Source organism: Hevea brasiliensis, chromosome 10, assembly GCF_030052815.1.
Source record: "Hevea brasiliensis isolate MT/VB/25A 57/8 chromosome 10, ASM3005281v1, whole genome shotgun sequence".
Classification (NCBI taxonomy): Eukaryota; Viridiplantae; Streptophyta; class Magnoliopsida; order Malpighiales; family Euphorbiaceae; genus Hevea; species Hevea brasiliensis.
In genome coordinates this window covers 48800972-48826732 of record NC_079502.1, presented here as the reverse complement: position 1 = coordinate 48826732, position 25761 = coordinate 48800972, and the positions used below count along the sequence as shown (strand labels likewise).

General features: G+C 36.8%; 1 pseudogene; it reads left to right on the top strand.

The window, feature by feature from the left end:
* Positions 1-24390: 24390 nt before the first annotated feature.
* LOC131170111 (small nucleolar RNA R71) lies at positions 24391-24485 on the top strand (annotated as a pseudogene).
* The last annotated feature ends 1276 nt before the right edge of the window (positions 24486-25761 follow it).

Sequence of the window (25761 nt, the reverse complement as noted above, 5' to 3'; positions counted from 1 at the left end):
CTGCCACTGATCTGTTGCCTTGCTTTAGACTCAAATTCTTATAGTTTCTGATCCACATATGCATCTGGGACATATTTCTGTCTGAACTCTCTGATGAAGTCATCCCAGGTCAACACTGGCGGTTCTGCCAAGCTGTGGGGGATGGTCTTCCACCAATCATATGCATCCCCTTGCAACAAGGACACTGAGTATTCAAATTTCAGCTCATCTTGGCAGTGCAGTTTCTTGAATACTCTATCCATTCTCTCCAACCATTGCTCTGCCTCTAAAGGGTCCACTGTACCCTTAAACTCTGTAGCCCCATACTTAAGTAGCTTGTCATTTTTGCCTGGCTAGAGGCTGTGATTGCACCACAGGTGTCTTAAGTGGAGCTTGGGTAAGCATGCTTCCAGCCATTTGTTGGAACATCGTAGCCATTTGCTGTGCGAATTGTGCAGGAAACTGTGGCATTTGTGGGGCTGGTGCCACTAACCCACTGAAATTTTGGAAAGTTGGGGCTTCCGCTTGGACCTCAGCCTGTACTGACTGCTTAACTGAGCGATTCCCTTCTTCCATTTCAAATTGGAGTTAAAATATCTCCTGAACAAATAACACAAGGAAATTTCCTCTGTTAGTTCATATTTATGATGTAATGCACTGTATGTAACAATTAAGGACATTGAGCAGTTGTACTTATCAAAGAAAAGGCACAAATTCACAAGTCAAATATACTTCAAAAAATTTGCTCTGATACCACTAAAACATGTCACACCTTATCCCTCTGTAAGGCATGACATGATCCCGTAGAATACCTAATGAACTACCGAACTTCGCCTACTGATAACTCATTAACTACCTTACAAGGGATTTTAAAATCATTTTCTTACTTTTTGGAAGTGGTGAGCATTTTCTTACATTTAATAGAAGTTTAAAGGCTAGTTAAAATTTTTGTCCATTTTTATTTGTCTGCAAAATTTGGAAAAATTTTGGCAGAGTGCCATCTTTATTTTAAGAAAATAGTTCTTCAAAAACCTGTAAAAACACTTCCAATAATTCTTTTTCATCAAACTCATTACTACCTCAATAAACTTTTCAACATCAATTCTCAATTCAATTGTCATTAAAAATAACACTCAATAATTCCATTCATTTTTCTTTAAAGTAAAAACAATTTACATTCATCATCCAAAATATACATGAGAAAATCCAAACTAATATTATTACAAATTCTATACAACTGCTCATGACCAGTTTATACATGTACATACATTTACATACATCAAAATAAATATTACAATCAGGGTATAAAATATACCCGATAAACTTCAGGGGTGTAGCTCCAATATCCTCAGCAGCTCACTATGCTGCTCCTCTAGTCTCTATATCTGCGACAGTAATAACAGCTATCGCTGAGTACTATGACTCAGTGGTACACAACATACTAAAATAAGATTTATGCATAATTTAGATCACATTTATTCAAATACATTACTGAAAATGAAAGGCAGATGCAAAACATGATTTATAAACTTTTAGTCCAAACAACTTCATTTAGGAATTCTCAAATCAATTGCATAAAAATACATAGTTATATCATGCCATTCGTAACATATTCATCTCAATAGCCGAAAGGCTTATGAGAACTCACAAGGCTAGCTAGCTCAATATATGGATATCCATTCAAATTTCTTCTTCTATTGGCACACACCTCAACACTTCAGCCAGAGAAGGAATCAAAATTCGAAACTAATTTCTCCCACTAGTCATGCTAGTGAGACATTCAAATATATAGTCATGACACTATGGTTTCAAAACTATCTTATCAATTTATCAAACATTTACTGACATTCAAATCACATATCATTAAATTTCCAACAATTTAGATCAAAAGCATAGTATACATTTCAATCATTATTTTGCAATATAAATAAACCACAAATCATTTCATGCACTTTGTAAAGGAATTTTAAAGAATGTTTATGTTGTGCACAAACCTTATACGAGTCATCTCTTGGCCTTGACTCGATGCTTCGGGTTCTTTCTCGATATTCTTTTCGATTGAAACACACAATTTCACAGTGTTTCAGTATCATAATTTATCATAAATCCAAAAATAATTTCAAATCTATTTTTACTAGCTTTAATATGGTAAACTTGATGTTCGTTAAAATTTACACTTTGGGGTTACTATTCACGACCCTATTCAAATCAATTTGTTAACTTTCTAAAGCTTAGTAGGTATGGAAATTCTAATTTCACCCACATACCACATTTTGGTTACCTAATTTATTGGTTTTGGTTGTTTCCTCAAACTTCAAGTCTCTTAGGCACAAATTTTAAATTTTTAGTTTTGGTGTTTAGTTTTGCACTATTCCATTGGTCATGTTGCTGTGATAATTTGGCTAAGTTGTCTTCACAGAAGTTGTTCCTTATTGTCTTAACTTTATTTCCCTTTTTGAATCATTGCATTTGGAGTTTTGCAGCCCAAGTTATAGCCATTTGAATATGGCTGGCCGGATTTAGTGTTACCTAGAATTTTGGCTAAACTCTGGATTTTAGCAATTTTATGGGTTAAATACAGGTGGATTTTCAAACAACTTATGGTCAAATTTTGGGTTTTTTTTTCTTCATGAAAGTTGTAGGGCTATGTCTCAGCTTTCTATCGGTATAAAATTCAGGTCATTTGGACCTTCCTAGACCAAGTTATGGTCATCTATGTAACTACTATTCATTTGATCATTTTAGTACAGGTCAGTGTGCCCAATCCGGATTTAACCTAATTGTTCACTAAGTTATGGTCATTTTCTTGGCATGATTCCTAAAAGAAAAATGTTCCATTTTGTGTCTAGTTTCATTCCCAATTGTCCTTACACCAATTGGATTAGTAAATTTACAGTTTTGGTCCCTGAAAGAGACCTAGGTCAAGCTGCCTGTATATTGACCCTAACCAATCCAAATTGAAACTTATTTCTAACAAATCACACACACCAAAAATGGTCACAATTGACTATTTCTCAAGTCACAATTGACTATTTCTCAACTCAAATATGTTCATTTACATTTATTGACCAATTTCTATAATTTTTCTTTTCCAAACCGTAAGTCAAGAACCCTAATCTTCTGAGTAACACAATTCACTCAATTTTCAACTACCTAAATCATGCATATACTTCATACAATACTAGAATTCATATTTGATTAAACCAAACTACTCAATTCATCAACCACCCAACCTAGCCGAATTCCATACTCTTCCACTCATACAATTTCCTGTAACACCCCTATGTTCGGCAGTGCGTTTTACTGTTCCGGTGACCAGTGTTGTCCGGACAACTAGGATGCCTAGAACTACACTTTGATATGAGGGAGGAGACATAAAATAATGAAATACAAGAAAAGAAAGTACAAGAAAAACAAAGGAAATATAATAGCAAAGAAAGGTAACCAAGTTAAGCGAGCCGAGAACCCTAGCGATGGGTGACCACACCGGGAAGTCACGGCGTGGACCGTTGACTAGCCCTGGACTGCGGGGAACCCTAGAAAATATTTTTAGGACTTAAAGAGACCCCTATTGAAGTATAAATATCATTAGAAATATCAAAGAAAAATTAATTAATTAGTACAAAGAAAAGTGAGAAATCGAAAAATGGACAAAACCCGGTGTTGTCGAAAAATCGGGAATGCAACCCGAACAGGGGCATTGTGGTCATTTGACACCCCGAGTTGGCTTTTGACCTAAATGTCCATGAAAATAACGTGATATTAAAGTTTGAAAATCACATAAAAAAATTGAGATTGGAATGAAAAGTAAATAAGACAAATTATGGGTTAAGAAATTGAATAAGTAAAAGTTTCATTAAACAAATATTATCCTAATACTTAGTGGACCACTAAGCACTACATAAAGCTTGAAAACTCTGAAATTCTCCACTAACATTCTGCCTTTATCTTCTTCCTCAAGCACTAGCCATGGCCGAACCAAATTTTTCCTAAAAAGCTCCCATGGCCGCCCACCTTCAAACCTTCACAATTCCATGATCAAGCCGTCTTTTCCCACAACTATCTTCATTAAAATTTATCCCCACATCACAAGGAAGAGTTTGATAACAATTTCAAGAAGTTTTAGTGAAGATTTAGCAAGTCTCAACAATAGGTAAGTTTGAGTTTTTGAATATTTATTTGTTAAAGTTTGTAAGCATGTTATGGGTGTTTGCTTTGTGAAGAAATTTTAAAGTTTGAGAAGTTATTGACATATCCAATTTTGGAAAGCCATGGAGTTGTATATTTAATGAAATATTCATGCATATATTTGATGGGAATTCATGTTTAGTAGGGTGATTTAATGTCCTAGTAAGTTAATCCCACATGTATATGGTGATTGTGCACTTGAAATGGAAGTTGACAAAATCATGGGAAACTTTGGCAATGGGGAGCATTTCGGCAGCCTTGGAACTTCTTGATGAATGTTTAAATTCATGAAGATATTGGGTGAATTGTGACATTGAGGATTGATGAATATGTATATAAATTGGTTGTGGAAATTGTATGTAATAATTAGGAGTGGTTATGTGCATATATTGTTTTATTTGGACTTTGTGAATTAGAGTTTCATTTGGTGTATTGAGGATATTTGTATTTTGCCCAAAGTGACTTTAATATGAAGTGATAAATGGCTTTGGTAATGTACCAAATAAGAATTGGTAAGAGAAGTGGATTTATAGCAAGTAAATGTGCAATTGATAGATGTTAAGCAATGTATTTAAGGACAGTATGCATTTTAGCCTATAACTTTAAGTGTGTGGCTCCAATTGGTATGAGACCAATTGGAGGTGAAACTAGGCACAAAATGTGCCAATTTTCATGAAGGAAGCATACCAAAATTCTGCTTGCAAGGTAGCTTGAAAAATGATCAAATCCGGATTAAGTGCAAGTGAGGCCTGAAAACTGATCATTTGGGCAGCAGTTAGTGTTTAGGCCATAACTCACTCAAAACAGGTCCAATTGACCTGAAATTTTAACCATGAATAGTTAAGACCCATATCTACAAGTCTTATGAAGACACCAAAGCCCAGAAATGACTATAAGCAAGTCAAAAAGCTTACACAAGGTCGTGTCCAAAAACTGGCCGAACCAAAGTTGACCAAAATTGACCTAAAATGACCAAATTTGATGCCATTTGACCAGCAATAGTAAAATGACCATAACTTGGTCTACATAACTCATAATGACCTAAACTTTTGCCCCGCGTTCCATAAGACATAGATCTACAAGTTTGTAGTTTTGATCGAAAGCCAAAAATCGAGGAAACTAGGTCCTTCGGCTAGGTCAAACTAGTATCCCGGAATCCAGCAAGTTGCAATAAAATGCACTAAACAAGGATATGAAATTGGTAACATGTACCAACTCTAAAAGACTATCGAATGTGACATATCAGCAACACTAAAACCTAATTTACCTAGAACGCATCGAGGGTCGATATATTAGGTGATTAAGCAAATAATAGCTTTCAGTGAATTACTTATCAAGCATTATCGATAGAGACAGTTTAATTTAGTACTGAAACACTTTAAATTGTGTTTCGCTAGTACTGCATCGTGGAAATGGAAGGAAACACCGAGTCCGCATCAGAGACGATTATCGAGGTTTGTGCACAACAGATATTTCTTTTGAATTTTTCAATTGAAATGAATTATGACTATTTGTACAGTATTGTTTTAAATTGTGGAAATGTGTTTGAATGGATATTTATTGCTTGAAACTGTGTTAAATTGTTTGAATGATATTGATGGATACTTATTGATTGAAAAGCATTGGAAATGGTTTGAAACCAAAGCTATCATGTATACTGATTGTATTCCTCACTAGCTTGTCTAGTGGGACGAATTGAATTCCCTCTCTGGCTGAAGTGTTGAGGTGTGTGCCTGTTGAGGACGAATTGGATGAGTACTCATATTTTTGCTAGCTAGCTATGTTATTCCTCATTAGTCATCGACTTTTGGGACGAATTGAATACCTCATTAGCCATCGGCTTTTGGGACGAATTGAACTTTGGAACATGATTAAGCTGTGTGTGATTTATTGATTTGTATTATGAGATTGTGAAATGGAGTTAAATCCTTATTGACATTCACTGTCTTTTGAAGCTAACTATGTTTTGATCTCTGAGATTTATTGTGATATTGTGTTAAATTCCTTCTGACACTCATTGTCTTGAATTTAACTATGACTTTACAAATCCATCATTTAAATGATTATGAATTGTGATTTAAATTGTATTTGGTTAATGTTGTGCACCACTGAGACATTGTCTCAGCGATAGCTTTTTATTGCTGTCGCAGGTAGACAGACAGTATGTGCAGACTAGGCTGCTAGTACCTCCAGCGAGAGATTTTTGGGTATAACGAGTATACCACATTTTGCATTTTGTACTGTAATGTATGTTCACTGTATGTACATATTGTTTTTGATTTTGAGCAGTTGTAAATTCAAATTATACATTGAAGTTGTAAAAAAATTATGAGTTATTTTGACTTGTAAAAATTGTATTATATTTCTTTTATCTCAGTCTTTGAAAAATCACTGTGGATTTGAGTTGAGAAATATGTTGTGTTGAGAAATATGTTGGAGTTGAGATTTGGAAATATATTGAAGTGCTTTTTACAGGTTTTCTGAAGAACTGTTTTATCCAAAATACAGATGGCACTCTGCCAAAATTTTTACAGAAATTTCAAATAATTCAAATGTGTTAGTTTTATCGCTTCAGTTAAAAAAGGTTTTTAACACCTGTAAATAGTGCTCACCACTGTAAAAGAAGTAAGAAAAGTTTTTAAAATTCCTTGTAGTGTATTTAATGGGTTATCAGTAGACGGAGTTGGTAATTCATTAGGTATACTACGGGATCATGTTATGCCTTACAGAAGGGTAGGGTGTGACATGTTTTAGTGGTATCAGAGCAAAGTTTTTAAATTCTGTTTTCACCTGTTATTTAAATATTCTTTCTTCATAGTACAACTGCTCAATATCATTGTTTGATACATACAGTACATTACATTATAAATATGCACTAAAGGGAGGAAATCTCCTTGTGTTATTTGTTCAGGAGATCTAAAATCCTCGCATTGACTATGGAAGAGGGTGATCGTTCAGTCGATCAATCTATTGAGGCTGAGGTGTAAGGGGATGCCCCAGGCCTACACAATGTCAGTGGTTCAACAATACCAGCCCCTGCAGTACCGCAGTTTCCTGCTCAGTTCGCTCAGCAGATGGCTGCAATGTTCTAATAAATGGCTGGTAATGTGCCTACTCAAGTCCCAATACAAACACCAGTGGTACAACCGCAATCTCCTACTAGGCAGTATGACAAATTGATGAAGTATGGGGCTACAGAGTTTAAGGGGACAGTAGATCCTCTAGAAGCTAAACAATGGTTAGAAAGGATGGATAGGGTATTCAAGAAACTGCATTGCACAGAGGAGCTCAGATTCGAATACTCTGTATCTTTGTTACGGGGAGATGCTTATGACTGGTGGAAAACCATTCCCCACAGTCTGGTAGAACCTGCAGTGGTAACATGGAATGACTTTCTCAAGGAATTCAGACAAAAGTATGTCCCCGATGCTTATGTGGACTAGAAATTACAAGAGTTCCTAAGTCTGAAACAGGGGAGCAGATCAGTGGCTGAGTATGAAAGAGAATTTTCCAGCCTGAGCCATTACGCAGTAAGTTTACTTTCTACCAGCAGGGAGAGATGCAAGAGGTTTGAAACCGGCTTGAAGCCCAGTATCAGATTATAAGTAGTCGGCTTCAAACACACTAACTTCTCTAAACTTATTTCTCAAGCTCTAGAGTTAGAAAGAATTGAGTCTGAATCTGCTCCTGAGAAAAAGAAATCAGAGAAGACAGAGAAAGAGGGAAAATCCGTAGAACATAGTTCCAGTGGTCCTACTAGAAAGAGGAAGAACTATGGGGGACACAGCAGAGGGGGCAAGAAATCTGGTAGGGGAAGATATTCAGGACAGAAGCCTCCCCTATCTGGTCAGCAGAGTACTAGAGGTTCCTATCCTCCCCGCCAATGTGAAACTTGTGGAAGAAATCATGGTGGGATATGCGACAAGGCTATTGGAGCCTGTTATAACTGGGGAGGCACAAGACACTTTGCCAAGGACTGCACTAGTAGTCATAGAGTTGGACCACCTCCTACTACTGCAGAAAGGTCAGTTCAGAGCCCTGTCACCAGAAGTTCACAACCACCTAGCAGAGGTAGAGGTAGGGGTAGAGGTAGCCCAGCAGGCAGCCAAGGCACAGTAAAACATTCAGAACAAGACAGTGCTCCAGTCAGAGTCTATGCAATGAGACAGAGGAAAGAGGCCGAGACATCTGATGTTGTGGCTGGTACCTTCTCAACTTTTAACCAAGATGTGTTTGTGTTATTTGATCTGGGTTCTACCCATTCTTATGTGAGTACTAGCATCATTGATTACATTGCTGTTCCATGTACAAAAATGGACTTTGAGGTGCTAGTAACAAGTCCGCTAGGACAGGAGGTCAGGGTTAATAGAATGTATAGAGATTGTCCTTTGTTGATCTAAGGACACACTTTTCTGTCTGATTTCATTGAAATTCCCTTCAGAGATTATGATATCATCTTGGGCATGGATTGGTTAGCTAGGCATCATGCCATGATTGACTGTAAGCTGAAGACAGTCACTTTTGGCCTTCCTCAGTACAGTGATGTGGTAATACATGGGGAAAGGCAGTTATTGCCATCAAACATCATTTCGGCTGCACTAGCCAGAAAAATGATCAGAAAGGGGTGTAAAGCCTACTTGGCACATATGGTAGACACCCAAGTGGGGAGTCCAGCATTGAAGGACATCCCTACAGTATATGACTTTCCAGATGTGTTTCCTGATGAATTGCCAGGATTACCACCGGAAAGAGAAGTGCAGTTTGAAATTAATGTTATGTCTGGTGTGGAACCAATCTCCATAACGCCATACAGAATGGCACCAGTAGAGTTGAAGGAGTTGAAGATACAATTGCAAGAACTACTTGAAAAGGGCTTCATCCGCCCTAGTGTGTCACCTTGGGGAGCACCAGTATTGTTTGTTAAGAAGAAGGATGGTGCTCTCCACTTATGTATAGATTACGGCAGTTGAATAAGGTGACAATAAAGAACAGATATCCATTGCCTCGCATTGATGATCTGTTTGATCAGTTGAAGGGTGCAGCTGTATTCTCCAAAATTGATATGCGATCTGGTTATTATCAGTTGAAGGTGCAAGAGCAGAGTATTCCAAAAACTGCTTTCAGAACTCGTTATGGCCACTATGAGTTTCTAGTGATGCCATTCGGGTTAACAAATGCTCCAGCTGCTTTTTATGGATCTGATGAACACTATCTTCATACCATATCTTGATCAATTTGTGGTGGTGTTTATTGATGACATTTTGATGTACTCGAGGAATGCAGAAGAGCATGATAAACATCTGCGGATTGTACTGCAGACTTTAAGGGAGAAATAGCTATACGCCAAATTGTCGAAATGTGAATTTTGACTGAAAGAAATCTCCTTTTTGGGACATGTTGTGTCAGCTGAAGGGATCAAGGTAGATTCCAGCAAGGTAGAAGCTATCCTTAATTGGAAGCCGCCAGAACATCACGAGAAATTCGCGATTTTAGGTTTAGCTGGATATTACCGTCGGTTTGTGAAGGGGTTTTCTATGTTATCTTCTCCACTGACCAAACTGCTTCAGAAAGATGTAAAATTTCAGTGGACAGATAAATGTCAGCAGAGTTTTGATGAGTTGAAGAGGTGTTTAACTGAAGCTCTAGTCCTCACTTTACCTACTATGGGTAAAGAATACACAGTTTATAGTGATGCTTCTCACAATGGGTTAGGCTGTGTACTGATGCAAGAACGGAATGTCATTGCTTATGCATCACGCCAGCTGAAACCGCATGAGAGGAACTACCCAACACATGATCTGGAGCTAGCAGCTATTGTTTTTGCTCTGAAGATCTGGAGACACTAATTGTATGGGGAGAAATGCTACATTTACACAGATCACAAGCGCTTGAAGTACTTAGGCACCCAGAAGGAATTAAATTTGAGGCAGAGGAGATGGTTAGAACTCATCAAAGATTATGATTGCTTAATAAACTATCAGCCAAGGAAAGCAAATGTGGTGGCTGACGCCTTAAGTTGTAAGGCTATGGCAAGTCTCAGAGTTTCTCCTTTGTCCATGGTATATGAATTGAAGGTACAGCATGCCAGTTTAGAGATTGATGATGAGGGACAGACAGTAGTTGCATGGCATGTACAGCCAGTGTTGATTGATCAGATCAGAATGGCTGCTCAGAGTGATGAAAAATATCAGAAGCTACTGAAAGAAGTCCAGCAGGGCAAGAAACCTGAATTTTCTGTGAGAGAGAATGGTTTATTGCTACATCAGGGCAGAATGTGCGTTCTTAATTATGCTGAATTAAGACAGATCATTATGAAGGAAGCACATGAGTCTCCATTTGCTATGCACCCTGGTGGAACTAAAATGTACAGAGGGCTGAAAGAGCATTACTGGTGGATGGGCATGAAGAGGAATATAGCTGAGTTTGTTTCCAAATGCCTAACTTGTCAGCAAGTAAAGGCAGAACATCAAGTTCCAGCTGGTTTGTTACATCCTTTGTCGATGCAGTGGAAATGGGAGCGAATAACTATGGATTTTGTTACAAGACTTCCAAGGACACGAGTAGTCATGATGCGGTATGGGTTATAGTTGATGATTGACCAAGTATGCTCACTTTTGCCGGTCGGATGGACTATAGCACGGAAAGATTGGCGATTGTACATATATGAGATTGTAAAATTGCATGGAGTGCAGTATCAATTATATCAGCAGAGATCCTAGGTTCACTTCTAGATTAGGGTAGTCTTCAGAGAGCCCTAGGAACTAGATTGAACTTCAAGACAAGACATTCCACCCAGACGGATGGCCACCGAGAGGGTTATTCAGATATTGGAGGATATGCTACGGGCTTGTGTGATTGAGTTTGAAGGTAGTTGGGATACACACTTGCCTTTGATTGAGTTTGCTTATAACAACAGCTACCAATCAAGCATTGGGATGCCTCCATATGAAGCTTTGTATGGCAGAAAGTGCAGAACTCCCTTATGTTGGGATGAAGTAGGTGAAAGGAATATGATTGGGCTAGAAATTGTTCAGCAGACAGAGGAAAAGATCAGATTGATTGGAGATAGACTCAAGGCTGCATCAGACCGTCAGAAGTCCTATGTTGATTTGAAAAGAAGAGATATTGAATATGCAGTGGGTGATAAGGTATTCCTCAAAGTTTCTCCTTGGAAGAGGATTATGAGATTTGGCAGAAAGGGAAAACAGAGTCCTCGTTTCATCGGACCATATGAGGTTCTGGAAAGAGTGGGTCCTTTGGCATATCGGTTGGCATTACCTCCAGAGCTAGCAAGGATACACGGTGTCTTCCATGTGTCCATGTTAAGGAGGTACAGATCTGACCCATCTCATGTACTATCAGTTGAAGAGATTGAGGTAAATCCAGACCTCTCACATGAGGAAGAACCCATAAAAATTCTGGCATATGAGGTGAAGCAGCTAAGGAATAAATAGATACACCTGGTTAAAGTGCTGCGGAACCATCATTTAGGCCAAGAAGCTACATGGGAACGTGAAGAGGATATGAGGAGACAGCACCCACAGCTGTTTAGAGACTAATACCAGGTAAAATTTCGAGACGAAATTTATTTAAGGGGGGGAGAATTGTAACACCCCTATGTTCGGTAGTGCATTTTACTGTTCCGGTGACCAGTGTTGTCCGGACAACTAGGATGCCTAGAACTACACTTTGATATGAGGGAGGAGACATAAAATAATGAAATACAAGAAAAGAAAGTACAAGAAAAATAAAGGAAAAATAATAGCAAAGAAAGGTATCCAAGTTAAGCGAGCCGAGAACGCTAGCGATGGGTGACCGCACCGGGAAGTCACGGCGTGGACTGTTGACTGGCCCTGGACTGCGGGAAGCCCTGGAAAATATTTTTAGGACTTAAAGAGAACCCTATTGAAGTATAAATATCATTAAAAATATCAAAGAAAAATTAATTAATTAGTACAAAGAAAAGTGAGAAATCGAAAAACGGATAAAACCCGGTGTTACCGAAAAATCGGGAATGCAACCCGAACAGGGGCATTGTGATCATTTGACACCCCAAGTTGGCTTTTGACCTAAATTTCCATGAAAATAAAGTGATATTAAAGTTTGAAAATCACATAAAAAAATTGAGATTGGAATGAAAAGTAAATAAGACAAATTATGGGTTAAGAAATTGAATAAGTAAAAGTTTCATTAAACAAATATTATCCTAATACTTAGTGGACCACTAAGCACTACATAAAGCTTGAAAACTCTGAAATTCTCCACTAACATTCTGCCTTTATCTTCTTCCTCAAGCACTAGCCATGGCCGAACCAAATTTCTCCTAAAAAGCTCCCATGGCCGCCCACCTTCAAACCTTCACAATTCCATGATCAAGCCGTCTTTTCCCACAACTATCTTCATTAAAATTTATCCCCACATCACAAGGAAGAGTTTGATAACAATTTCAAGAAGTTTTAGTGAAGATTTAGCAAGTCCCAACAATAGGTAAGTTTGAGTTTTTGAATATTCCTTTGTTAAAGTTTGTAAGCATGTTATGGGTGTTTGCTTTGTGAAGAAATTTTAAAGTTTGAGAAGTTATTGACATATCCAATTTTGGACAGCCATGGAGTTGTATATTTAATGAAATGTTCATGCATATATTTGATGGGAATTCATGTTGAGTAGGGTGATTTAATGTCCTAGTAAGTTAATCCCACATGTATATGGTGATTGTGCACTTGAAATGGAAGTTGACGAAATCATGGGAAACTTTGGCAATGGGGAGCATTTCGGCAGCCTTGGAACTTCTTGATGAATGTTTAAATTCATGAAGATATTGGGTGAATTGTGACATTGAGGATTGATGAACATGTATATAAATTGGTTGTGGAAATTGTATGTAATAAGTAGGAGTGGTTATGTGTATATATTGTTTTATTTGGACTTTGTGAATTAGAGTTTCATTTGGTGTATTGAGGATATTTGTATTCTGCCCAAAGTGACTTTAATATGAAGTGATAAATGGTTTTGGTAATGTACCAAATCAGAATTGGTAAGAGAAGTGGATTTATAGCAAGTAAATGTGCAATTGATAGATGTTAAGCAATGTATTTAAGGATAGTATGCATTTTAGCCTATAACTTTAAGTGTGTGGCTCCAATTGGTATGAGACCAATTGGAGGTGAAACTAGGAACGAAATGTGCCAATTTTCATGAAGGAAGCATACAAAAATTCTGCTTGCAAGGTAGCTTGAAAAATGACCTAATTCGGATTAAGTGCAAGTGAGGCCTGAAAACTGACCATTTGGGCAGCAGTTAGTGTTTAGGGCATAACTCGCTCAAAACAGGTCCAATTGACCTGAAATTTTAACCATGAATAGTTAAGACCCATATCTACAAGTCTTATGAAGACACCAAAGCCCAGAAATGACCATAAGCAAGTCAAACAGCTTGCACAAATTCGTGTCTAAAAACTGGCCGAACCAAAGTTGACCAAAATTGACCTAAAATGACCAAATTTGATGCCATTTGACTAGCAATAGTAAAATGACCATAACATGGTCTACATAACTCAGAATGACCTAAAATTTTTCCCCGCGTTCCGTAAGACATAGATCTACAAGTTTGTAGTTTTGACCGAAACCCGAAAATCGAGGGAACTAGGTCGTCCGGCTAGGTTAAACTAGTATCCCGGAATCCAGGAAGTTACAATAAAATGAACTAAACAAGAAAATGAAATTGGTAACATGTACCAACCCTAAAAGACTATCGAATGTGACATATTAGCAACACTAAAACCTAATTTACCTAGAACGCATCGAGGGTCGATATATTAGGTGATTAAGCAAATAATAGCTTTCAGTGAATTACTTATCAAGCATTATCGATAGAGACAATTTAATTTAGTACTGAAACACTTTAAATTGTGTTTCTCAGTTAGTAAAGACTCAGGGAAAGGGAAGGAAACACTGAGTCCAGACCAGGAGACAGTTATCAGAGGTTTGTGCACAACAGATATTTCTTTTGAATTTTTCAATTGAAATGAATTATGACTATTTGCACAGTATTGTTTTAAATTGTGAAAATGTGTTTGAATGGATATTTATTGCTTGAAACTGTGTAAAATTGTTTGAATGATATTGATGTATACTTATTGATTGAAAAGCATTGGAAATGGTTTGAAACCACAGCTATCATGTATACTAATTGTATTCCTCACTAGCTTGTCTAGTGGGACGAATTGAATTCCCTCTCTGGCTGAAGTGTTGAGGTGTGTGCCTGTTGAGGACGAATTGGATGAGTACTCATATTTTTGCTAGCTAGCTATGTTATTCCTCATTAGTCATCAACTTTTGGGACGAATTGAATACCTCATTAGCCATCGGCTTTTGGGACGAATTGAACTTTGGAACATGATTAAGCTGTGTGTGATTTATTGATTTGTATTATGAGATTGTGAAATGGAGTTAAATCCTTATTGACATTCACTGTCTTTTGAAGCTAACTATATTTTGATCTCTGAGATTTATTGTGATATTATGTTAAATTCCTTCTGACACTCATTGTCTTGAATTTAACTATGATTTTACATATCCATCATTTAAATGATTATGAATTGTGATTTAAATTGTATTTGGTTAATGTTGTGCACCACTGAGACATTGTCTCAGCGATAGCTTTTATTCTTTGTCGCAGTAGACAGACAGGGCAGCAGACTAGGCTGCTAGTACCTCCAGCAAGAGATTTTTGGGTATAACGAGTATACCACATTTTGCATTTTGTACTGTAATGTATGTTCACTGTATGTACATATTGTTATTGATTTTGAGCAGTTGTAAATTCAAATTGTACATTGAAGTTGTAAGATAATTATGAGTTATTTTGACTTGTAAATTGTATTATATTTCTTTTATCTCAGTATTTGAAAAATCACTGTGGATTTGAGTTGAGAAATATGTTGTGTTGAGAAATATGTTGGAGTTGAGATTTGGAAATATATTGAAGTGCTTTTTTACAGGTTTTCTGAAGAACTGTTTTATCCAAAATACAGATGGCACTCTGCCAAAATTTTTACAGAAATTTCAAATAATTCAAATGTGTTAGCTTTATCGCTTCAGTTCAAAAAGATTTTTAACATCTGTAAATAGTGCTCACCACTGTAAAAGAAGTAAGAAAAGTTTTTAAAATCCCTTGTAGTGTATTTAATGGGTTATCAGTAGACGAAGTTGGTAATTCATTAGGTATACTACGGGATCATGTTATGCCTTACAGAAGGGTAGGGTGTGACATTTCTTCTATTTCTCATGGCATTTCATCACCACTAAACTTAAATTCATGAACTTAGTAAGAATTTAAGCTTGAAGTTGGACTTACCTCACTTGGTCAATTTTATCAACCTTCCAAACTTCATGATTTCTTCTTTCTTTTGCTTCCAATCACTCTAACAAGGCCAAATGGTAAGTTTTTATTCTAGGGGATATGGAAAATATGGCAAATTTTAGGGTGTCTTTATGCTCAAAATTAGCTTTCATGGAGGAAGTGGAAGAGAAAAGAGAGAGATGAGAGAGATGAGAAAGACTCACAGCAAGAAGAAGAGACGAATGAAAAAAAATGTCTTTTTAATTTATTTAAATTGTCTCTTTGAATGATTATCCTCTAATTTTTCAATTATAAAATTTAAAATTTATTTCATCATGCTTAGGTAATGTATGATGTCATAATATTCTTTCTTTTTGAATTTTTCATCTTATTTTTTTTCTTTAGTTCTTTAATTTAATTCTGGATCCAAAAAATTTTGTTTCCCTGATTTTATTGGACAGTTAGGTCAGGAGTCAGCTCTAGTGGTGAATTAACCAAATTGCCCCTTTCCGGTTCGATTCGGTTTGCAAGTTATTCGATATTTCTTTCGGATCTCTGACCTAATTATTTGACCTGCTTAACAATTCTTTTCTGTGATTTTCTCTTTTCCACTGTGTTCGCAATAGTCCTAAGGACCGCAGCGTCACATTTTACAGTTTGAAATTTGAGTTTAGATTGACCTCGCAGTCATTCCCAAGAAGGTCACCCATCGCTTTGACTCCAGGCTCATTTAACTTTTTGTGTTTTGTTTTTCTTATTTATACTTAACTATTTGGCAATAACTAATTATTTGCGTTCAGGGATTATCTAGGTGTCTTAGATGTGGTTTTAATCCCCTTAATTATCTGGGGCAACACCGATCACCGGAATAGTAAAATGTACCAGGCTATGCAAATAGGGGTATTACAGTTTGTCTGGAGGGTTGCTGAAGGTACAATTGGTTCCCTCCTCTATGGGTTCTCTTTGAAAATATGGTTTCAGCCTTTGACCGTTCACTATGAATGCTCCTGAGGTTTCACTCCAAATTTCCACAGCTCTAAGCGGGAAGATTTGCATAACCTTAAATGGACCTGACCATCTTGATTTCAGCTTCTCCAGAAAAAGTTTTAGTCTGGAGTTGAAGAGTAGGACAAGGTCTCCTTCTCTTATTTCTTTTCTTGCTATGCATCTGCCGTGCCATCTTTTGGTCTTGTCTTTGAAGATTTTGGCATTCTCATATGCATCCTGTCGGATTTCTGCTAACTCATTGAGCTGTAGCAGTCTTTTTTCACCAGCAGCCTTGAGCTCAAAATTTAGGGTCTGAATTGCCTAGTAAGCTTTGTGTTCAAGTTCGACAAAGAGGTGGCATGATTTCCCATAAATTAGCTGAAAGGGTGTCATTTCAATTGGAGTTTTATATGCAGTGCGGTATGCCTACAATGCATCATCTAACTTCACAGAACAATACTTCCATGAGCGGTTTACTGTTTTCTCTAGGATTCATTTCAACTCCCTATTTGAAATTTCTACTTGACCACTAGTTTGAGGATGATAAGGTGTGGCCACCTTGTGAGTCACTACGTACTTTTTCAATAGTGTTTTGAATTGTTGGTTGCAGAAGTGACTTCCTCCATCGCTGGTTATCGCTCATGGTGTACCAAATCTTGTGAAGATGTTCTTCTTAAGGAGCTTCGTGACCACTCTGGCATCGTTGGTTGGCATGGCTATTACTTCTACCCATTTTTACACGTAATCAACACCAACCAAAATATACTTATTTCCAAAAGAATAGGGGAATGGGCCCGTGAAGTCTATCCCCCACACATCAAATATTTCTACCTCGAGCATACCGTGCAGTTGCATTTCATTCCTTTTGGAAACGTTACTTGTTTTTTCGCATTGATCACAAGCTAGCACGAAGGCTCTCACATCATTAAACAAGTTAGGCTAGTAAAACCTTGCTTGCAAAATTTTAGCCGCTATTTTTATGGCGCCAAAGTGTCCCTCATATGGTGATGAATGGTAGTGCTGGAGAATACTCTCTATATCCTCTTCCAGTATGCATCGTCTTATCAGCCAATCATCCCATCTCTTGTACAGCAGAGGTTCCTCCCATGTATAGTATCACACATCGTGCAGAAATTTCTTCTTTTGCTGATAAGTCATGTTAGGTGGTAAGACCCTACACACAAGAAAATTCACAAAATCAGCATACCAAGAAAATAGGGATAAGGTTAATAATTTCTCATCGGGAAATGAATCATCAATTGGCAAATCCTCGATGTCTCCTGTGTATTCCAGTTTAAGCCTGGAGAGATAGTCAGCTACTACATTTTCGAATCCCTTTTTATCCTTGATTTCAAGGTCAAATTCTTGCAGCAGTAAAATCCATCGAATCAGCCTTGGTTTTGCCTCCTTCTTCTTTAAAAGGTATCGGATGGCAGTATGATATGTGAATATAATGAGTTTTGACCCAATTAAGTAGGATCTAAATTTTTCAATTATAAATACTACTGTTAGGAATTTCTTTTCTATGGTAGCATAATTTATTTGCGCATCATCAAGTGTCTTACTGGCGTAATAGTTGGCATGGAGCTTTTTATCTTTCCTTTGTCCAAGTACTGCTCCCACAAAATAATCACTAGCATCGCACATGAATTTAAATGGTAGCTCCCAATTAGGTGGTTGCATAATGGGTGCTAAAATGAAGGATTATTTTATCTTGTTGAAAGAAACAAGGCAATTTTCATCAAAATCAAAGGGAATATCTTGACTTAATAAATTTCTCAATGGTTTAGCTATTTTGGAAAGATCTTTGATAAATCTTCTGTAGAAGCCTGCATGTCCCAAAAAGCTTTGTACTCCTTTGACTTATGTTGGTGGTGGCTTCTTTTCAATAATTTCAACCTTCGCCTTGTCAACTTGTAACACCCCTCACCCGTCTACAGTGTAGCTGAGCAAGGCGTACTACACGACATGCTAGAGTACCTAATATGTGATTATCTCATTTTCTGAACTCAATTTGATTTAATAAGTCTTTATGTGATATTCATAACATACTGGTTCTATTTTCATACTTTAATAAAATCAGTATTTCAAAAATGATAATAAAAATCCAGCAAGGTGCCGTCTGTATTTCGAACAAACTGTCCTTCTAAACCTGTTAAGAATAGTTCAATATGATAATCTCAACCTTCCAAATAAATTTTTAGTCTCAAAATTTCATAGTTTCAAAATACAATCCATCATAATTTACATTTATCCAAACACTCTCCATAGGAGTTTAACATTTACAAATTATTATAAACCTTAAAGTTTTATGTTATATATATATTACATAACAAAATGTCAAAAGACAACTGATAGTTATTACACAAGATCCTAAGTCCTACCATGTATGCAGTGTAGTGTAGATGACTCTGGACTCCTGTACAAATCTGATGTCTCACCCGGTCATAGGTTTGCTGGGCTCCCCAGCTGTGTCTCCAGCACCTATGCGTAGCAAAAGCAACGCGCTAAGAAATTCTACTTAGTGGTGCCAAATATAAAGAAATATACACTTAAATAAAATAAATCAATTATTTATGAATTTGTGACATCGATATTCTTTGCAGTTGCTGTTTCTACTTTTATTTGCTAACATTTCATTTTTGCTAATTTTTGGTGGTGCTGTATGTCAATAAACTGAATTTAGCTATTTGAATTTAATAATGGTTAAATTAAATGCCCGTGTAGCCTATACACTGACCAAACTGGATAAATGAATATACTGGCACTAGGTACATAGTACCTCGAGCCGTTACACCATCGGTCACAAAGTGTCTCCCGGTGTGCAAGCAGTGTGGCTAAAAAGCCATATAGTCAATCCGGCGATAAGCCAAGTATAATAACACAATCCATATAGCCGTAGGCTATTAAAGTCACAGTACGACATAATAAGCCATAAAAACACAGTATGGCATAAAGCCATTTACAAAATAATGAATAGAATCCTATTGGCATGCCAACCTATCCAAACTAGTCAACTAGGAAAACTAGGGCACATTACAAATTAATTAATTATTTACAAGTCAATACAAATATTGACCTTTTTTTAGATATCATGGATAAGTTGATTCTCATATCAACATGTCACAATTTGTAATTCAATATGCTGCCAATATAGTGCAATTTACCTTTTTTACAAGTTGGCATTTGTTGTTAAATTACTTCATAGCTTCATTATATGTTATTGTCAAATTTTCAATTTTAGTGTGCTAGATTGATCTAGCTTAAAGTCCTATCTCTCTTGGTTTTTAGCTTCTGGTCAAAAAAGAAAAATTGTAGCTCTATATCTTATTGAACTTTTGGCACAAATTTTAGGTCATTCTAAGTTGTATAGTCCATGATTTGGTCAATTTACTAAAGCTAGATAGATTGCATCTTTAGTGCAAAATTTGGTCAATTTTAGGTCAAATTCAGTTCTGGCAGTTTCGGTACCCTAACTTGGGCAAGCAGTTTATCTTAGTTCTGGCCATTTTTGGGCTTTGGTGTCTTCATAAGAATTGTAGCTCTATGTCTAAGCTTTCCATGGTAACAATTTCAAGTCATTTGGACTTGTTTTGAGTGAGTTATGGTCATCTTAGTGACTACTATTCATATGGTCAAAAATCTGGGCTTGCACATTACCAATTCTAGATTAGATCATTTTTAAGGTCAGTTTCTAGGCAGAATTTTGGCAACATTTCTACATGAAAGTTGGCTTATTTTGTGTCTAGTTTCACCTCCCATTGTCGTCATACCAATCGGGGTCGCCAATTGTCACTTATGGTTTAATTTACCTACTGCCTTCATAATACAAAATCTGCACACAAAGAACACTTCCAAATGATACTTCTCCTCCTCCCAAAACTATAAATATACATTTATAACACTTCTATACCATTCATCATATCTCAATGATGTCCATTTGGCCAGAATATATAAGTGCTCCATGTACATTATATAACCCTAATTTGCAAAGTTAAATTCAACATAATATATACATGAAAACTAAATTACTACAACATTAAAATGACTAAATCAACATTGTTTTCCATCCATTAGAGGCAAGAAAAACTCAAGCAACATAGGTTCTCATGGCTGCCGAAATTGAACAATTCCATAACTCAATAAATTCTTCCATTCTCTTCACCATTCAACTCACCTCAACCTAAACATGAAGTTTACTAAAGCAAGGGAGGGAATTTGGACACTTACCTCAACTTGACCTGGATAAAATCTTGGAATTTTCTCTACTTTTTGCTACCTATAGGTTTCAAAAGATGTGTAGATCAACTTTAATGAAGAACAATTGTAGAAATTATGGCTTGATGATGGAGAGAGAAAGCTTCATGCTTGGTGCGGCTATGGAGGATTTGGTTTGGGAGCTCTATTTCGGCAAGAAGAAGATTGTAGAAGAAGAAGATGAAGTGAGTGGGATCTGCTGTCCCAAAGTCCCATATGTGTCCCAAATTAGGAGTTAGTGGAGCACTTAGGTTAGTTTTATTTTTTAATTAATTAAAGTTTCATTATTTGCACATTTACCTCATTTCTTTCACTATTTATATAATGTATCACAATTTAATTTTTCATGATATTTTCAAAGTGTAATACCATTTATTTTTAATGGACATTGAGGTCAAAAGGCAATTTTAGGTGTCAAATGACCAAAATGCCCCGCTTTGGATTGTATTCCTAATTTTTTTTAACACCGATTTTTGTCTGTTTCTCAATTTTTTATTTTTCTTTATACTAATTTATTAATTTTTCTTTAATATTTCTAGTGTCAATTACATTTCAATAAACCTTTAATTATGTCTCAAAATTTAATTCTGAGGGTTCCCCACAGTCCTGTGGTCGACAATTGCCTTTGTTGTAATTTTCTGGTGTGGTCACCCATTGCTACGGTGCTAGCTCATTTAACCTTGTTTCATTTCCTCTCTTTTATTTTTCTTTAATTTTTTTATTTATTTCATCATTATATGTCTGTTCACTATCACTGAAGTGTAGTTCCAGACATCCTGACTTGCCCGGACTGACATTAGGTCGCTGGAGCAACAGAAAATACAGAATTGGTACAGGGAGGATGTTAGACAACTTCAATCCCTCTTTCTGATATCAGATGACCAAGAACTATGCCTTCTCTAATCATGAAGTGGCATTTTTCCCAATTTAGGACTAGATTTGATTCTTTACATCTTTGTAACACTTTGGATAGGTTAGCTAAGCAATCATCAAAAGTGGTGCCATAAACAGAAAAATCATCCATAAAAACTTCCATGATATCTTCAATATAATCAGAAAAAATAGCCATCATGCATATTTGGAAAGTAGCGGGAGCATTACAAAGACCAAAGGGCATTCTTCTATATGCAAATGTTCCGTAAGGGCATGTGAATATGGTCTTTTCTTAATCTTCTGAGTGAATAAGAATTTAAAAGAATCCTGAATACCCATCTAGATAGCAGAAGCAGGAATGTTTTACTAATCTTTCTAGCATATGGTCTATGAAAAGAAGAGGAAAATGGTCTTTTCTGGTGGCACCATTCAATTTCCTATAGTCTATGCACATGCGCTAACCAGTAACTACCCTAGTAGGGATTAGTTCATCATTTGCATTTTGAATGACAGTTGTCCCACCTTTCTTAGGCACTACATGCACTGGACTAACCCATTTACTATTAGAGATTGGGTATATAATACCTGTATCTAAAAGTTTCAAGATTTCCTCTTTCACTACTTTTTTCATGTTTGGGTTAAGTCTTCTTTGATGTTCAATAGTGGGTTTACTATTTTCTTCCATAGGTATCCTATGCATGCAAATGGAAGGATGAATCCCTTTCAGGTTTTCTATTTTATACCATAAGCTCTTGCTATGTGTCCTAAGCACCCTTAGCAATTTTTTCTCTTCTACATCAGATAGACTGGCATTAACAATAATAGGATATTCAGAATTTGAGTCCAGGAATGCATACTTTAGAGTAAAGGGAAGAGGTTTGAGTTTTACCTGTTTAATATTTTTCTCTAGCTTGCTTTTGGTTTGTTCCTCCTTCAGCTCTTCTACCTTAAAAGCTTTAGCCAAGGGTAGGAGTGGATGAGCTGCTAAATATTTTGCACAGGCTGCTATTTCTGTGTTCTCATCATTCGCTATGTGGCTATGCACAATGCATGCTTCAAAAGGATCTTCAGGATGGGTCTTATGAAATTCTTCCTCAACTTGCTTATTGACTATGTAAACTCTAAGGCATTCACCAGGTTCGAATTTGTGCTTCATTATGTCAAACAAGTTGAATTCCACTTCTTCATCCCCTACCTTGAGAGTCAGTCGCCCATTTTTTACGTCTATGATTGCTTTGGCGGTTACTAAGAAAGGTCTTCCCAAGATGATGGGGATTTGAACATCCTCTTCCATCTCAAGGACAACAAAATCAACTGAAATGAAGAATTTGCCCACCTTGATAGGAATGTTCTCAAGTATTCCTACAGGATATTTAACGGATCGGTCAGCCAATTGCAATGAAATTATTATGGGTTTTAGTTCTCTGATTTCCAGCTTTTGGCATATTGATAGAGGCATTAAACTCACACTTGACCTAAGGTCGCAGAGGGCCTTGTCTATTTTCTTGTCTCCAATGAGACAAGGTATGGAAAAGCTTCCTGGATGTTTCAACTTTGGAGGCAGTTTGTTTTGCAGTATAGCGCTGCATTCCTTTATTAGAGCAACAGTCTTATAGTTTTCCAGCTTTCTTTTCTTTGACAGAATTTCCTTAAGGAAATTAGTGTAGGATGGCATTTGAGAGAGTGCTTCAGTGAAGGGAATGTTGATATAAAGTTTCTGTAAAATGTCTAAAAACTTCCCAAACTGCTTATCTAATTTGGCTTTCTGAAATCTTTGAGGAAAAGGTAGGGGAGGCTGATATGGGTCTGGTAGCTTCTTTTTCTTCCCAGTTTCCTCCTCCTGATCCTTCTTGGCTTCTTCCTCTTTCTTCTCTATTTGGCTTTCAGATTTTTTAAAGGTTTCCTGTGTTGGCACTTCCTCTGACTGTTCTAAAATTCTTCCACTTCTCAATGTAACTGCCTTACAATGCTCCTTTGGGTTCATTTCTGGTTGATTAGGCAGTTTATTAGGCTTTGCTTAAAGAGGTTTCTTGCTAAGCAATTTGATTTTCAAGCATCTTATTGTGGGTGGAAAGTTAATCCATTCTGGAAGCTAGCTGATTGATCATTTCATTTTGTTGTTGCTGGTTTACTAGGAAGCTTTACATCATGAATTCCATAGTTGACCTTGATTCATGCTGTTGGTTCTGAGGGAGTGGCGATGGCTGTGTAGGGTTTTATCCCTTGTTCTGAAATCTAAGGTGTGTAGGTGGTCTGTACCCTTGTTGTTTGTTTATTGGCTGATTATGAGAATTTAACCATGAGAAATTTAGGTGGTTCCTCCATCCAGGGTTTTATGTATTTGAATATGGGTTGTGCACTAGTATCTGTTTGAAGTTTCCTCCATTATTCACATAGTTTATCTACTCCGTGGGGAGTTTATTGAAGCTGTTGTACTCTGAACTCATGTATCCTCCTCCATAGCTGTCATCATGTTGACTGTTCATCCCTATAGCATTGGCTTGCATTTTATCAAGCCTTTTTGTGAGCTGGTCAAATTGAGCATTTATCTTGCTTAGGGCATCCACTTTTAAGATTCTTACTGTTCTCCTTGTATTTCCCCTTTCATTTGACCACTCATAGTTGTGATATGTGACCCTCTCCAGAAGTTCAAGTGCTTGATCCACTGTTTTCTCCATCAGGTCACCTTCTACTGCTGAATCTACTGTGCCCTTTATAGAGGGCAGTAGCCTATTATAGAAGTTCTGAACCAGGAGCTAATCTTCTATGCCATGGTGCGGGCATTCTCTCTATAGGTCCTTATATCTCTCCCATGCATCATAGAGTGATGCACCTTCCCTTTGCCTAAAGATGTTGAGTTTAACTCTCAACTTTGCAATCTTTACAGGTGGGAAGTACCTTGCTAGAAAAGCTTGTAAGAAGTCCTCCCATGTGGTGAATGTTCGGGCTAGTTGAGAAAGTAACCACTTCCTTGCTCTATCTCGAAGGGAAAATGGAAATGCTATGAGTCTTATGGCTTGATCAGAGACCCCATTCAATTTGAATGTGTCACAAAGGGTAAGAAAGCACTGGCGGTGATAGTGCGGATCTTCTTTTGGTGAACCCCCAAACTAGGTCTGTTGGATCATCTGGAGCCATGCCGGTTTTAATTCAAAATTGTTAGCATCCACTGTGGGTCTTGTAACACTAAGTTGGAATCCTTGTATGGAGGGAGCTCTGTAGTCCTTCAAGAGTATCGGCCTGCTGTTGTTATTGTTGGCCATATTTGGAATGTTTGGATTCCATTGATCTTGTCCTTTACATTTCCTCTCCCTCCTGATAGTTCTTAGAGTTCTGTCTATCTCTGGATCCAAATCAAAGACTTCTTCCTTTGGTCTTTTTCTGGTCATGTACCAAACCAATCACCTGAGAAAGAATAAGAGAATAAAACAATGTAAAAATAAAATTAAATAATAAATGAAATTACTTAAATCAATTAAATTACTTATCACCTAATATTACTAAAATTAAAATTCCCTAGCAATGGCGCAAAAAACTTATTTGCTGGTTTTTCAACCACTGCAAGTGCACGGATTGCTAACAAGTATTAAAGTGATGAGCGAAGTATTGTTCCCATTAGGAATTTAATTAGCAAGTACCAGGCTACATGGCAATTCTGACTGTTTAGGCTACCGAATATAGATGAGAATGAGTTAAACCTATTTTAGATGCTGAAAGTAATTTTTGAATTAAACTATTTATAAAAGCAATTCCAGAATTAAGATTTCACACTATAACTTTACTATGGATTTTAATCTTGTCTATTCATCGGATTGAGAATAATTGCTTTGATGGAAATTAATCCTAGGATATCTTAAGTCCTCTCCCAAGGCACTTAAGGTGTATTTTAATTAACCTAAACTCTACTTTCGTGATAATCAAATTAATTAAAATCCATTAAGATCTATGATTAATTTTAGAATTCTACAAAGGTATCAGCCTATCTCTAGGTCAAATTTCCTAGGTTCAAGATCTCACTTTTCTAATATTAGTTTTCACCTTTCACTCCGTCAATTAATATCTGTAATCAATACTAAGTGAGTACCGACACATAGCATGTATTAAGATCACAAGAAGTTAAATCAAAGAACTAAACTC